We start from the raw sequence: 13,705 nt of genomic DNA on the forward strand, positions 1-13,705 counted from the left end.
CGATTCCTCCACGCAGCGAGGAGTGCATGCGTCTGACGTCCCAGGGTAAGAATGAATTAAAATGTCCGTTCTGGTTTTTAGTAAGGGGCCAAAACCCTAGGAGACACCCATGTTGTTTACCTCACACGGGGGCTCGGTTTTGTGAACCCACCCAGCTGCACAAGACATAAAAATCCTTCAGATTTCATATCTTGGTATGGGGGGGTCCCACATCCAAGATGGAGACATCATGTTTGCCGTCACCAATATTCATGAAGATGGATATCAAATATGATATCTCTATGGCGCTCAGAAGCTCAGAACCCATTTCCCGGGTTTCCGGTGGTTTCTCAGTTATGCAAGATATACTATTATAATCGGAAAAATGTGAACATTCCAAAAATGTGGTCCCTGTGTTTGTGACAGTCATGGGCATTATTAAAATCGACATTAAAAGTTTGTACAGTTAGACAATAGGATTTTGGAGGGGATTTCAAGTTTAGACCAGAATGCTTGTTCTTTGGGCTGAGGTTTTATGGCGGTTATAAAAATTCCTTGTTTGGGGGGAGAAAGAGTGAGTTCTATATCGGTCTCTTCCAAATGAGCAGGGGGTGGAGATTTAAGACATCTCTCATTTTTAAAACTAGGGCAAAAATACATTTTGCCTGACACATCCCCCTTTTTAGACTGCGCTATGGAGGTAGGACCTTCTGGTACTCCTCCAGGCGAATCTCTGGAGGCTCCCCTCGCCGGGACAACCCATCGGCATTGCCATGCTCACGGCCTTTGCGGTGTTGAACCTTTGCGGTAGTCGCACTGCTGGAGGGTGAGGCTCCAGCGTAACAACCTTCCGTTGGCACCGGACATGGTGTGCAGCCAACTCAGGGGGTTGTGGTCAGTCACGACAGTGAAGGGGCGCCCGTACAAGTAAGGCTGTAAGCGGTGCAGGGCCCATACAATGGCCAGGCACTCCTTCTCTTTGGTGAAATAGGCCACTTCCCTCGGCAGCAGTTTCCGGCTTAGGTACAACACGGGATGTTCTTGGTTCCCCGAGTCGACCTGGTTGAGTACAGCACCGAGACCAAACTCACTGGCGTCGGTCTGTACAAAGAGTGGCCATGTGCCGTCGACCGCCTTTAGCACAGGAGAGCTGCTCAGGGCAGTCTTCAAAGCCCGAAAGGCCACCTCGCATTCATCTGTCCATTTGACTGAATGGGGTAGGCTCCTCCTGGTGAGGTCTGTCAAGGGCTTCGCAAGGCTACTATAGTCTTGTACAAAGCGTCTATAGTATCCTGCGGTGCCCAAAAAGGACTGCACCTGCTTCTTGGCCCTGGGGGTGGGCCAGGACACGATAGCGTCCACTTTCCCAGGCTCTGGCTTCACAGTACCCCCACCTACCCGGTGCCCCAGGTAGTGGACCTCGTTCATGCCCATCTGGCACTTTCCTGGCTTGATGTTCAAGCCCGCCTGGTGAATGCGCCCGAGCACCTGCTGCAGATGCTCGAGGTGATCCTCCCAGGTGGGACTGAAGACGGCAATATCATCCAGGTACGCCACTGCGTACCTCTCCAGTCCCTGGAGCAGGTGGTTGACCATTCGCTGGAAAGTGGCAGGGGCATTTTTCATGCCAAAAGGCATGACCGTGGATTCATACAATCCGAAGGGGGTGATAAAGGCGGACTTCTCCTGTTCCCCGGGGCTCAAGGGTAATCTGCCAATATCCCTGACTCAGATCCATAATGGAGAGATAGCTCGCACTGGCTAACCGCTCCAGCAGCTTATCAATGCGTGGCATTGGTTGTGCGTCAGAGTCTGTGATAGTGTTGAGCCCCCTGTAGTCCACACAGAACCGGGTGGTCCAGTCCTTCTTTGGCACCAGGACTACAGGTGAGGCCCACGCGCTCTTGGACCGCTTAATCACCCCAAACTTCAGCATGTCCTCGACCTCCTGGCGCATGACATGCTGCACCTCGTCGGAGATTCGATAGGCTGTCCGCCGGAGTGGGGCATGATTCCCGGTGTCCACTTCATGGATCGCCACTTCAGTCCTGCCAGGCAGGTTGGTGAACACTGCTTGGAAGGGTTTCAGCACTGCTCTCATCTGAGACCTCTGGTCTGCGGATAGCAAGGAGCTTATCTCTACAACCTCTAGGGACCCGCTGGCCTTCGCTTGGGCGAGCATATCCAAGAGGGGGTCGTCCTCTCCATCCTCGGGCAGGCTGCAGACCGGTAGGACACAGGCTCCACGTTCTTGATGAGCCTTCATCATATTAACGTGAAAAGCCTTCTGCCTACCCCACGCGTGGTCAAGAGTGATCACGTAGGTGACCGGGTTGAGCTGTTGGTGAATGACGTACGGGCCTTCCCAGGCCACCTGAAGCTTGTCCTTTGGTACGGGGATCAGCACCCACACCTTCTGACCCACCTGGTAGGTCCGCTCTCGGGCATTCTGGTCGTACCAATGCTTCTGGTCAGCCTGGGCTTGCGCCATGTTGTCATGCACCAACTGCGTCAAGGTCTGCATCTTGTCACGGAAGCGCATGACATACTCCACGATGGACACTCCTGGGGAGCTCGGCTCTTCTTCCCAGAATTCCCTTATCAACCCAAGGGGTCCTCGGACACGCCTGCCATACAGGAGCTCAAAGGGGAAGAACCCCGTCGAGGCCTGTGGAATCTCTCTCTAAGCAAATAGCAGGTGTGGGAGGTAACGCTCCCAGTCGCGTCCCTGGGTCTCAACCAGCATTTTTAACATCTGTTTGAGGGTACCATTGAATCGCTCACACAAACCATTGGTTTGGGGATGATACGCGCTCGATACCAGATGCTGCACCTGCATTTTCTTACATAGGGCCTCCATTAAGCGAGACATGAACTGGGTCCCCTGGTCGGTAAGCATCTCCATGGGAAAGCCTACTCGCGAAAAGATGGCCAAGAGGGCATCCGCCACCTTATCCGCCCTAATTGAGGACAGGGCTACTGCCTCCGGATACCGGGTAGCATAGTCTACCACAGTAAGGATGAAACATTTTCCAGAGCTGCTGGGTATGGCCAGTGGTCCCACAATGTCCACAGCAATCCTCTGGAAAGGCTCCTCTATCACTGGCAAAGAGATCAGGGGGGCTTTGGGAGCCGGCCCTGACTTTCCCACTCTTTGACACGTGGTACAGGAGCGACAGTAGTTCACCACATCCGTCCCCATTTTGGGCCAATAAAAGTGGTGAGACAGCCGGGCCTTGGTTTTGCTGACCCCCAAGTGTCCAGCGAGTGGAATCTCATGGGCGATCCGCAACAACTCATCCCTGAATTGGTAAGGGACGACCAGCTGTCTTTCCCTCAGCCACTCCTGTTGGGGTGTACAGGGAACTGTCTCCCGGTACAACCTCCCTTGGTCCCAGAATACTCTCTCCTTATCAGACTTGGAGGTGGGTTTCTCTGCGAGGCTCCTTAACGTCTCCAGGCTAGCATCTGAGTGCAGAGCTGCCTGAAACTCCTGGCTGGAGGAAGCCAGAAGTGAGGTTAAGGCCACGTCCTCACTGGGACCCTCTGGGACCGGCTGTGGGTCCATACCTGATTCTGTTATTTCTCTGTCCGAGGAGGGTCCAGTAGGCAGGGCGTTACTTGCATTCTGGGCACTCTGACTGCGGGTAACAGCAGCTATATAGGTCGTCTCCCCGGGGAATAACACCGTCCCATCAGCCTGCGCGGCTATGAGTACTACTTCCCCATCCCCCATTACCTCAGGCACAGTTCTACGTATAGGGCAGCTACCATCAGCCAGGTCACCATCTGTTGTGACACTGGTCACTGGCACAGCACCACCTGCTTCATGGTCCTCGTGCCTCTCCCCATTACCCTTAGCACTGACACTTGCTCCTGCTAGGGGATCCTCATCAATATCTCCCCGAAGAGTGACATGGCTGAGTTCTCCTGTACCTTCCAATACATCATCATCATCATCATCATCATCATCATCATTATCATCATCATCATCATCATCAGGTAAAGCATTGACATTCACATTATCAGCATTAACCTTAACAACCGTATCAGATCAGGGAGGGGTGTCAGGGACATAATAAGCAAACATCCTCCCCAAATCAGTTCCCAACAAAACATTTGCAGGTAGATTTTCAGATACTCCCACTTCCTTCACCCCACTCCCAGCACCCCAATCAATAAAAACCCGGGCCATGGGCAAGGGGCATCGGACGCCCCCAATCCCGGTGACAGTCAGGGTCTTTCCCGGAATAACCTCTTCAGCGGACACCAGTTCGGGTCGGATGAGGGTTTGTTCGGCCCCAGTGTCCTTGAGGCCTACAGTGACAGTGTCCCCCACCATGACAGACTGCAAGTTTTCACAGGCCCTCTCAACCGGCCCACCCACCAAAAGAACTGATGCATTAGGCCCTGGGGCCTTGGATGGGGGGTTCTTCCTCTGCTTCTCTGGGCAAGTGGCGCTGAGATGACCAGTCTGGTTGCAGAAATAACACCTGCGGGCATCAGATGCAGGCCGGGCATTGGTAACGGGGAAAAGGCCTCCGGAAGGTCGGCTGGCAGGGGCAGGCATGGTGGTTGATGGCTTCCTCCCTTTCCAGCTGGCGACGACCGGCCTCTGCACCTCCGGTCTCCGGTTGGCCTCGTAGGTGTCTGCGCTGCTTTATTGGCATCTGGTGGCTCCCGATCCATCACGAACTGCCGTACCTCAGTCGGACACAGATGCAGGAACTGGTCTTTCACCATCAGGTCCTTTAGCTGCTCAAAGGTGGTCGCTGACAGTCCTTGGGTCCGTAGCGCCCCGAGGGTTCGGTCGCTACAGAGGTATTGCATCTCACCCAGAGGTGTGATATCTCACTTCCAGGTAAGGATGGAGTGTGGCTCGGGACCCTAACACCCACATGCACTACACCACATTTCTGGGAGACAGGAGGACAATGCTCCCAAGAGTGAGCACAACTGTCCCTGTCCCTGGCTGGAGTGGGGGGAGGGAACACCTAGAAAGGGGGAACCCGGTAGTGTGTGGGTGGGGAGAGTAGATTCAGGGTGCACTGGAAAGAGGAGTATATAAGGTGGGCACCATCTTGGAGTCAGAGAGAAGAGTTGCTGAGTTCAGTCAGAGAGGAGAAGACAGAGAGCAGGGGCTCTGTACGAGCTCTGCTCCGCAGGGAGGCCAAGTCTCAAGGCCTGAGCCCAGAGGAGGCTCCAGGAGAGGAGCGAAGGGACCCCAGGGGTGCGGACCGGTGAGTCACCACCGTACGCCCGCCGCTACCAGAGTAGGGGGGTCAGGCCAAGCAAGGGAACCAGATCCCTCAGCTAGTGGAGGAGAGCAACTACCCTCAGCTAGTAACCGGAGGCTGTGGCATTGTACGTGTCATGGCCCCTCACTACACCCATTAGGAAGGCACCATATAGGGCCCAGGGAAACGGAACATACGTTTGCCCGCCAAGGCCCGAGGCAGCTGGACAGAAACGTGGTCAATTGTGGGGTACGACAGGCCAGAGAAAGGACACACGAAGGGGTCCTGAAAAGCATTCCAAAGGTATCTGGGAGTTGGCCGAGCCCCTCACCTGGTGAGCATAGTACGACGTGGGCAGCCATTACCTGCAGAAGTGGCTTGGAATGTAAAACTGTGAGTAAAGACCCTGGATTGCATCACTGGACTCTGAGTCATTACTGTTGCTCCCGCGCACCATCACCCCCATCATCTGCACTCACTGCCCTGAGGCTATACTCCTCCTGTGGGGAGTTATACTACCCTCTGCTGCGCACACAACATTAGCCTCAGCGGTCTGCCCCGCAGCGGCGGTTCTCAGTGACCGCAATCCACGGGTGGCGTAGTCGGACATTTAAACATTAAAAACCAAATAAACAGATCCGCCACTGGTTTGACCACCCTGAGCCACGGGACCGGGTCGCCGCCACAGAGACTACAACCCCTAGCATTACACAGAGACCCGGCTCCGGGTATTCCCCCACACACGGCCCAGGGGGCGCGTCAACTTTGGCGTAGTCGGCAGGATTTGAAACCAACCCGTTATCATCGGGTATTGTATGCCTAGAGACTGTTTCACTATATTGAATGTGGCGCCCGCCCCAGAAGAACGGGCGCCATTATGTGCGCGCTAATAGACAACAAGAAGCCACCGCCCATCGTGGACCAGGTCCCAGAATGGCGCCAAAGACGGAGCCCACCCCCAACGGTCATGAGTGCGGCTGTAGAGATGTCCATCAACGTGGGGGGGCTGCCCCTGAGAGTGATTGCAAGCAGGTTGCCCCGGGACCACCCCCAACAGGTGCAGAAGGGAAAGAAAACCGAAGGGCAGGGTGTGGTTTGGATCAGTCATGGCAGACCACACCCGGAAATGGCGAGGAGCGCCAGCCCCAGGACCCTTGCCAGTGGCCGGCTGCAGGCCGAAGCGTCTCCGTGCAGCCTCGCGGAGCTGATGGCCCAGCTCCCCGGAGAGGACCCTGATTCCTCCGGGCTGGGCTGGAGGATTTGGACCGGAGGATGGTCCAGGCGCAGCGGGAGGCCAAAGCGGGGTGGAAAGAGGAAATGGACCGTCTGGTCGCGACCCGGCAGCAAGTGGCTCTGCCAGCACCCGACAGCGTGCCTGCCTCTGAGGATAGAGAGAGACGGCCGGAGGCCGAGAGCAGCGCTGCTACGGGAGCAGGTAAGGGGGACGCCCCTGCTACAAGCCCTGATGCCACTAGCCTGCCCCTGGACCCCATCGCGGAGCCGATCGTCCCTGGAGTCGCTGCACCTCCTCCGCTCCCGCCGCCTACACCTAGGCCCTAAGCCCCGAGCGCAGCCGCCGGACCACGCCCCATGTCGAGCCCCTTGATCCCGGGTGCGGCGGGAAGCGGCCCGCTACAGGCCCGGAGCGCGGAGGAAAAGACCCAGGCCCGCCGAGATCCCCAGGCTGCACGTGGTCCCAAAGTCACCGGGACTGTGGTCGGGTTTCACCAGAAGAAGGGGTGGGGGTTCATTCGGGACCCGACGACGAAGACAGACATCTTTGTCAACCGGAGGGATGTGGAGAGTCGCCTGCCCGAGGGTCACCCGAAACGGGATCTGTTCCCGGGGATCTGATCTGGTGTCATACACCCGACACCGAGGCCTGCCGGGGTGGTACGCCCTCAACGTTCAGCGGGTAGAAGAACAGCGGTACCCTGAACCCTGCTATACGAAGGACCCGAACGGGTCTGAAGAACTTGATGAGCAGGAACGTCCACCAGGGAGACACCGCTACTAGAGAGCAGCAGCACGAACTGTATGTAGTTACCCGTCAGGGTAGAAGAAAAAGAATTTCAAGTTATGCCCATATGGGAATTATAAAAGGTTCACCCCGGTTGGGGATTATTGTCCGTTTATTTGTTAAAGTTACCCGAAAAGGATCCGTGAACTATCCGGCTGAGGACTGGGAGCAGCCAACCCTTGTAGATAGTTGCACTTCTTAAAGTGCCCCCTATTGGTTTTATAAACTTCTACCTCGATAGATACCCGAAGATGTTTGAAAGTTTGCACTTAGTAAAATTGTACCTTGTTGGGTGACATGGACACCTGGTCACGGCAAGGAATGTGGCCTGTTAAAGAGACTTCGCTGTTGAAATGTTGCTGATAATGTTTCATATTTTCTACTTAAAAGAATATTTTATATGTGTATATTGAAAGTTATATCAAGGAAAGAGTAATCGTAATTGAAAGGAATGTTTTATATGTTAATAAAAAGAGAAAAGTTTTATGACAAGTAACGTTAAAAAAAAAAAAAAAAAACTTTAATTCTGCATGTCTTGAAATCAATTGTCTTTTGCTCTGTTCCAGCCCGCGGACGCGCTGTGATTTACCAGGGGGGAATGTAGAGCCGCGAGGGTTCGGTCGCTACAGAGGTATTGCATCTCACCCAGAGGTGTGATATCTCACTTCCAGGTAAGGATGGAGTGTGGCTCAGGACCCTAACACCCACATGCACTACACCACATTTCCGGGGGACAGGGTGACAATGCTCCCAAGAGTGAGCACAACTGCCCCTGTCCCTGGCTGGAGTGGGGGAGGGAACACCTAGAAAGGGGGAACCCGGTAGTGTGTGGGTGGGGAGAGTAGATTCAGGGTGCACTGGAAAGAGGAGTATATAAGGTGGGCACCATCTTGGAGTCAGAGAGAAGAGTTGCTGAGTTCAGTCAGAGAGGAGAAGACAGGGAGCAGGGGCTCTGTACGAGCTCTGCTCCGCAGCGAGGCCAAGTCTCAAGGCCTGAGCCCGGAGGAGGCTCCAGGAGAGGAGCGGAGGAGGCTCCAGGAGAGGAGTGAAGGGACCCCAGGGGTGCGGACCGGCGAGTCACCACCGTACGCCCGCCGCTACCAGAGTTGGGGGGTCAGGCCAAGCAAGGGAACCGGATCCCTCAGCTAGTGGAGGAGAGCAACTACCCTCAGCTAGTAACCGGAGGCTGTGGCATTGCACGTGTCATGGCCCCTCACTACACCCATTAGGAAGGCACCATATAGGGCCCAGGGAAACGGAACATACATTTGCCCGCCAAGGCCAGAGGCAGCTGGACAGAAACGTGGTCAATTGTGGGGTACGACAGGCCAGAGAAAGGACACACGAAGGGGGTCCTGAAAAGCATTCCAAAGGTACCTGGGAGTTGGCCGAGCCCCTCACCTGGTGAGCATAGTACGACGTGGGCAGCCATTACCTGCAGAAGTGGTTTGGAGTGTAAACTGTGAGTAAAGACCCTGGACTGCATCACTGGACTCTGAGTCATTACTGTTGCTCCCGCGCACCATCACCCCCATCATCTGCACTCACTGCCCTGAGGCTATACTCCTCCCGTGGGGAGTTATACTACCCTCTGCTGCGCACACAGCATCAGCCTCAGCGGTCTGCCCCGCAGCGGCGGTTCTCAGTGACCGCAATCCACGGGTGGCGTAGTCGGACATTTAAACATTAAAAACCAAATAAACAGATCCGCCACTGGTTTGACCACCCTGAGCCACGGGACCAGGTTGCCGCCACGGAGACTACAACCCCTAGCATTACACAGAGACCTGGCTCCAGGTATTCCCCCACACACGGCCCAGGGGGCGCGTCAGATCCACTGCTCAAAGTTGGTTCTGAGCCCATGCAGCACATCGCTGTAACTGTCGTGCGGTCCACGTTGGAGGTTCCGGAACTTTTTACGGTACACCTCAGGAGTCAGTTGGAACCTCTGGATTAGGGCCTGCTTAATGGCATCATAGTTCCCATCGAGGCTTGGAGGAAGAGCCACAAACACATCCAGAGCTTTGCATCGCAGCCCTGCAGTTAAGTATCGAGCCCACTGGCCCTCAGGCAGCTGGTATTGTCTGCAAGTCTTTTCAAAACTCCTCAGAAAGGTGTCGAGGTCGCCGTCCTTTTCCATCACAGGAAAATGCTCTGGACGGGGCTTAAACAGGGTCGCATTGTTAGTCTCCCCGTTCTGTGAGTTGGATGCTGGAATCCCGAGTTGGGCCATCTGCAGTTCATGGGCCCTCTGGGCTTGGGCCTCTTGCTCGGCTCGCTCGGCCTCTCGCTGGGCTCTCTCGGCCTCTCGCTCGGCCTCTCGCTGGGCTCTCTCGGCCTCTCGCTCGGCTCGCTCGGCCTCTCGCTGGGCTCGCTCGGCCTCTCGCTCGGCTCTCTCGGCCCTCTCGACCTCCTGGTGCTGCTGAATGACTTTCAGCCGTCCTTCATGATCCTCTGCAGGAAGTTACTGTAGAGCCATCTGCAGATAGGGGTCCATGCTGCCCAGGTCGCTGACGCGGCGTGCGTCTACAGGTGGGACCCCTGCAGTAGTACTGTCCATATCTCGGCTGACCCCTGGCCCTGCTGAGATCTGGAGAAGGGCTTGCCCTGCCTCCAGTTGCGCCAGTGCAGCAACCATTTGTTCTTTGTATTTGCCGAGGGGGTCAATGCCTTTGGTTATACATATTCCAATAAGAGTGTCCTTTTTCTGCTGACTGTACCAGAGCTCCCCAACGACGACCATGATCACCAAAATAAGAATAAAAAAGAAAAACCGAAGAAGGGTAGGGGTAACTGCTACACATACAGTATTGTCTCAGATCTAATAAACACTGAGTTCGATCTTCAAAACTTTTGTGCAGGATCCAGGTAAGAACCGTGCAAGTTTTTAGAGAGAGGAATGATTGCTCAAACGAGATCACTAATGTCCTATGATCCCACCACTGCCAAAAATTGTCATGAAAACACACTTGGTCAGACCTTGCAGCCCTCTGGCGCCCCCTTATCCTGCTGGTCAAACACGGTATTGGCCGAGGATAAGCACGGGCGCAGCTGCTCTAATTTATGTCGACTATTGTGGCACGTGATGTGACAGGACGTATATATACCACCAGTTCCTTCCAGGAACGTATATATACCTCCGTCCAGCCACCCTCAAACCACAATATCACATAAATACTAGTATACTGCCACCACCGATCGCTTAACAGGTGGATCGGGTACCCGTTAGGTAATGTGAATTAGCGTGTGAGCAACGTGTTTGCTCGACATAGGACAAGAAGAACGAAGCTGGTAAATAATAATGATTTACTCCCAAAAGGGGGGCAGTGTTTACAAAAGATATACAAGATATTATAAAAGAGACAATTTACATATATGCATAAAACAGTTATTAAAATGAAAGGGGTAAATAATAGCAAAACCTGCGCCACGAGGTGATGGTCTCAGATTCTGTGGGGGGGGGGGGCCGGCTCCCCGGAAATTAGGTGCGATTCCTCCTCGCAGCGAGGAGTGCATGCGTCTGACGTCCCGGGGTAAGAATGAATTAAAATGTCCGTTCTGGTTTTTAGTAAGGGGCCAAAACCCTAGGAGACACCCATGTTGTTTACCTCACACGGGGGCTCGGTTTTGTGAACCCACCCAGCTACACAAGACATAAAAATCCTTCAGATTTCATATCTTGGTATGGGGGGGTCCCACATCCAAGATGGAGACATCATGTTTGCCGTCACCAATATTCATGAAGATGGATATCAAATATGATATCTCTATGACGCTCAGAAGCTCAGAACCCATTTTCCGGTGGTTTCTCAGTTATGCAAGATATACTATTATAATCGGAAAAAGGTGAACATTCCAAAAATGTGGTCCCTGTGTTTGTGACAGTCATGTGCATTATTAAAATCAACATTAAAAGTTTGTACAGTTAAACAATAGGATTTTGCCTGACAGTCTCTGGTTATCGGGGCCCCTCACCCGTCTCTGGTTATCGGAGTCCCTCACTCGTCTCTGGTTATTGGAGTCCCTCACCCGTCTCTGGTAATCATGGCCCTTCACCCGTCTCTGGTTATCGGAGTCCCTCACCCGTCTATTGTTATCGGAGTCCCTCACCCGTCTCTGGTTATCGGAGTCCCTCACCCGTCTCTGGTTATCGGGTCCCCTCACCCGTCTCTGGTTATCGGGGCCCCTCACCCGTCTCTGGTTATCGGGGTCCCTCACTCGTCTCTGGTTATCGGAGTCCCTCACTCGTCTCTGGTTATTGGAGTCCCTCACCCGTCTCTGGTAATCATGGCCCTTCACCCGTCTCTGGTTATCGAAGTCTCTCACCCGTCTATTGTTATCGGAGTCCCTCACCCGTCTCTGGTTATCGGAGTGCCTCACCCGTCTCTGGTTATCGGGGCCCCTCACCCGTCTCTGGTTATCGGGGCCCCTCACCCGTCTCTGGTTATCGGGGTCCCTCACTCGTCTCTGGTTATCAGAGTCCCTCATTCGTCTCTGGTTATCGGGGTCCCTCACCCGTCTCTGGTTATCGGAGTCCCTCACCCGTCTCTGGTTATCGGAGTCCCTCACCCGTCTCTGGTTATCGGGGCCCCTCAACCGTCTCTGGTTATCGGAGCCCCTCACCCTTCTCTCGTTATCGGGGCCCCTCACCCGTCTCTGATTATCGGGGCCCCTCACCCGTCTCTGTTTATTGGGGCCCCTCACCCGTCTCTGGTTATCGGAGCCCCTCATCTGTCTCTGGTTATCGGGGTCCCTCACCCGTCTCTGGTTATCGGGGTCCCTCACCCGTCTCTGGTTATCGGAGCCCCTCACCCGTCTCTGGTTATCATGGCCCCTCACCCGTCTCTGGTTATCGGGGCCCCTCACCCGTCTCTGGTTATCGGAGCCCCTCATCTGTCTCTGGTTATCGGGGTCCCTCACCCGTCTCTGGTTATCGGAGCCCCCCACCCGTTTCTGGTAATCATGGCCCCTCACCCGTCTCTGGTTATCAGGGCCCCTCACCCGTCTCTGGTTATTGGAGCCCCTCATCTGTCTCTGGTTATCGGGGCCCCTCACCCTTCTCTGGTTATCGGGGCCCCTCACCCGTGTCTGGTTATCGGAGCCCCTCATCTGTCTCTGGTTATCGGAGCCCCTCACCCATCTCTGGTTATCATGGCCCCTCACCCGTCTCTGGTTATCGGGGCCCCTCGCTCCTCCATTGTCTCATGTATTGGGCTCTGTACGGAGGATGATCCGGTGCCTGCGGTCGCTCTGCTCCTCCCTTCAGATGATGGCGCACTTTTGTTCCACGATGTCGTCTCATTTATCTCTCGCCGCTCACCGACCGCGCTATAAATAACCTTGAATATGGCTGTGACATCTGTGGGGGCCGGGATCACAGCGAGGACCACCATAAATCCCTGCTTCCCCATAAATATAGATCTACAAAGTACCAGGTTACTGGGATGATAACAGAGAGCAACAGCTCACAATCCTAATGAGAGTGGAACGAGGCCGGTGCTGGATTCTGTGTACGATCAAAAGATTCATATTCCATATAATCATCACCATTACCAGAAATAACCCGTGAAATAGATCCCTCTGTGTGTAATTGACTCGCCCCCTGGGCCGTGGGGCACTCGGATCCGGGCAGTAGGGGAACGATGGGAGTAGTAGTGGCAACCCGGTTCCGTGGCTCAGGGTGGTCAGGCCAGTGGTAGTCCGTTATGCGCTGATGATTATGTCCGACTACGCCACCGTGGATTGCGGTTATTAGGAACCGCCGCTGCATGCAGACCGCTGGGGCTGATGAGGTGTGCAGCTAGGGTAGTGTGACTCCCCACGGGAAGAGTGCGGCCCCAGGGCAGTATAATGGATGGTGGGAGTGATGGTGGTGAGAGTCCCAGTGCCGGTAGTGCTGGAGGCGCGAAGGAGCACACAGACAACAGGTTGCAGTCCAGGGTCTTTACTGAAACAGGTAAACTGACCCATAAACAGTCCCGGCTAGGAGGGGACCTGGATGTCTGAGAGCAATGGGGGAATTGGCCCTGGTTAGGGTGAGGGTGTAGGCCTACCGTGCTTTCTGTGCTCCTTCTGGCTATCTCCTCCTTATAGGGTAACAGCCCACGTTTCCGAGCTTTTCGTGTACTATCGCCTGTATGGCCTGCGACGTGGGTTCCTTTCTGCTCCCGGCCTGGTACGGCTTTACTGGTCCCTTCTGTTGTGGCAGAGCCTCCATGTTTCTTAGGCCAAGGAACATACAGTCCCCTGCGGACTGGTTATCTGCTGTAGGATGTGGAATCCTCCCAGCCTCAGACACCAAAGTCTGGTAAATTAAGTCCTTTATCTGCCAAGACAGGCTCACTTCGCCTCTTGTCTCTGGCTTGTGGCTCTCCTGCCACACTTCCTCTTAGGTGCAATACAACTTTCTGTCCCTGCTCTGCTCCGGGACAAGTCTCAGTCCTGAGACAGGTCATCCAGTTCTCTCTAA

At 54.6% G+C, this 13,705-nt stretch overlaps 1 pseudogene; it reads right to left on the bottom strand.

The window, feature by feature from the left end:
• Nucleotides 1-4,033: 4,033 nt before the first annotated feature.
• LOC141175717 (uncharacterized) lies at nucleotides 4,034-9,376 on the bottom strand (annotated as a pseudogene).
• Nucleotides 9,377-13,705: the final 4,329 nt, after the last annotated feature.

This window comes from Phyllobates terribilis, unplaced genomic scaffold, assembly GCF_046119375.1.
Source record: "Phyllobates terribilis strain yellow unplaced genomic scaffold, ASM4611937v1 Scaffold_14__1_contigs__length_39327217, whole genome shotgun sequence".
NCBI lineage: Eukaryota > Metazoa > Chordata > Amphibia > Anura > Dendrobatidae > Phyllobates > Phyllobates terribilis.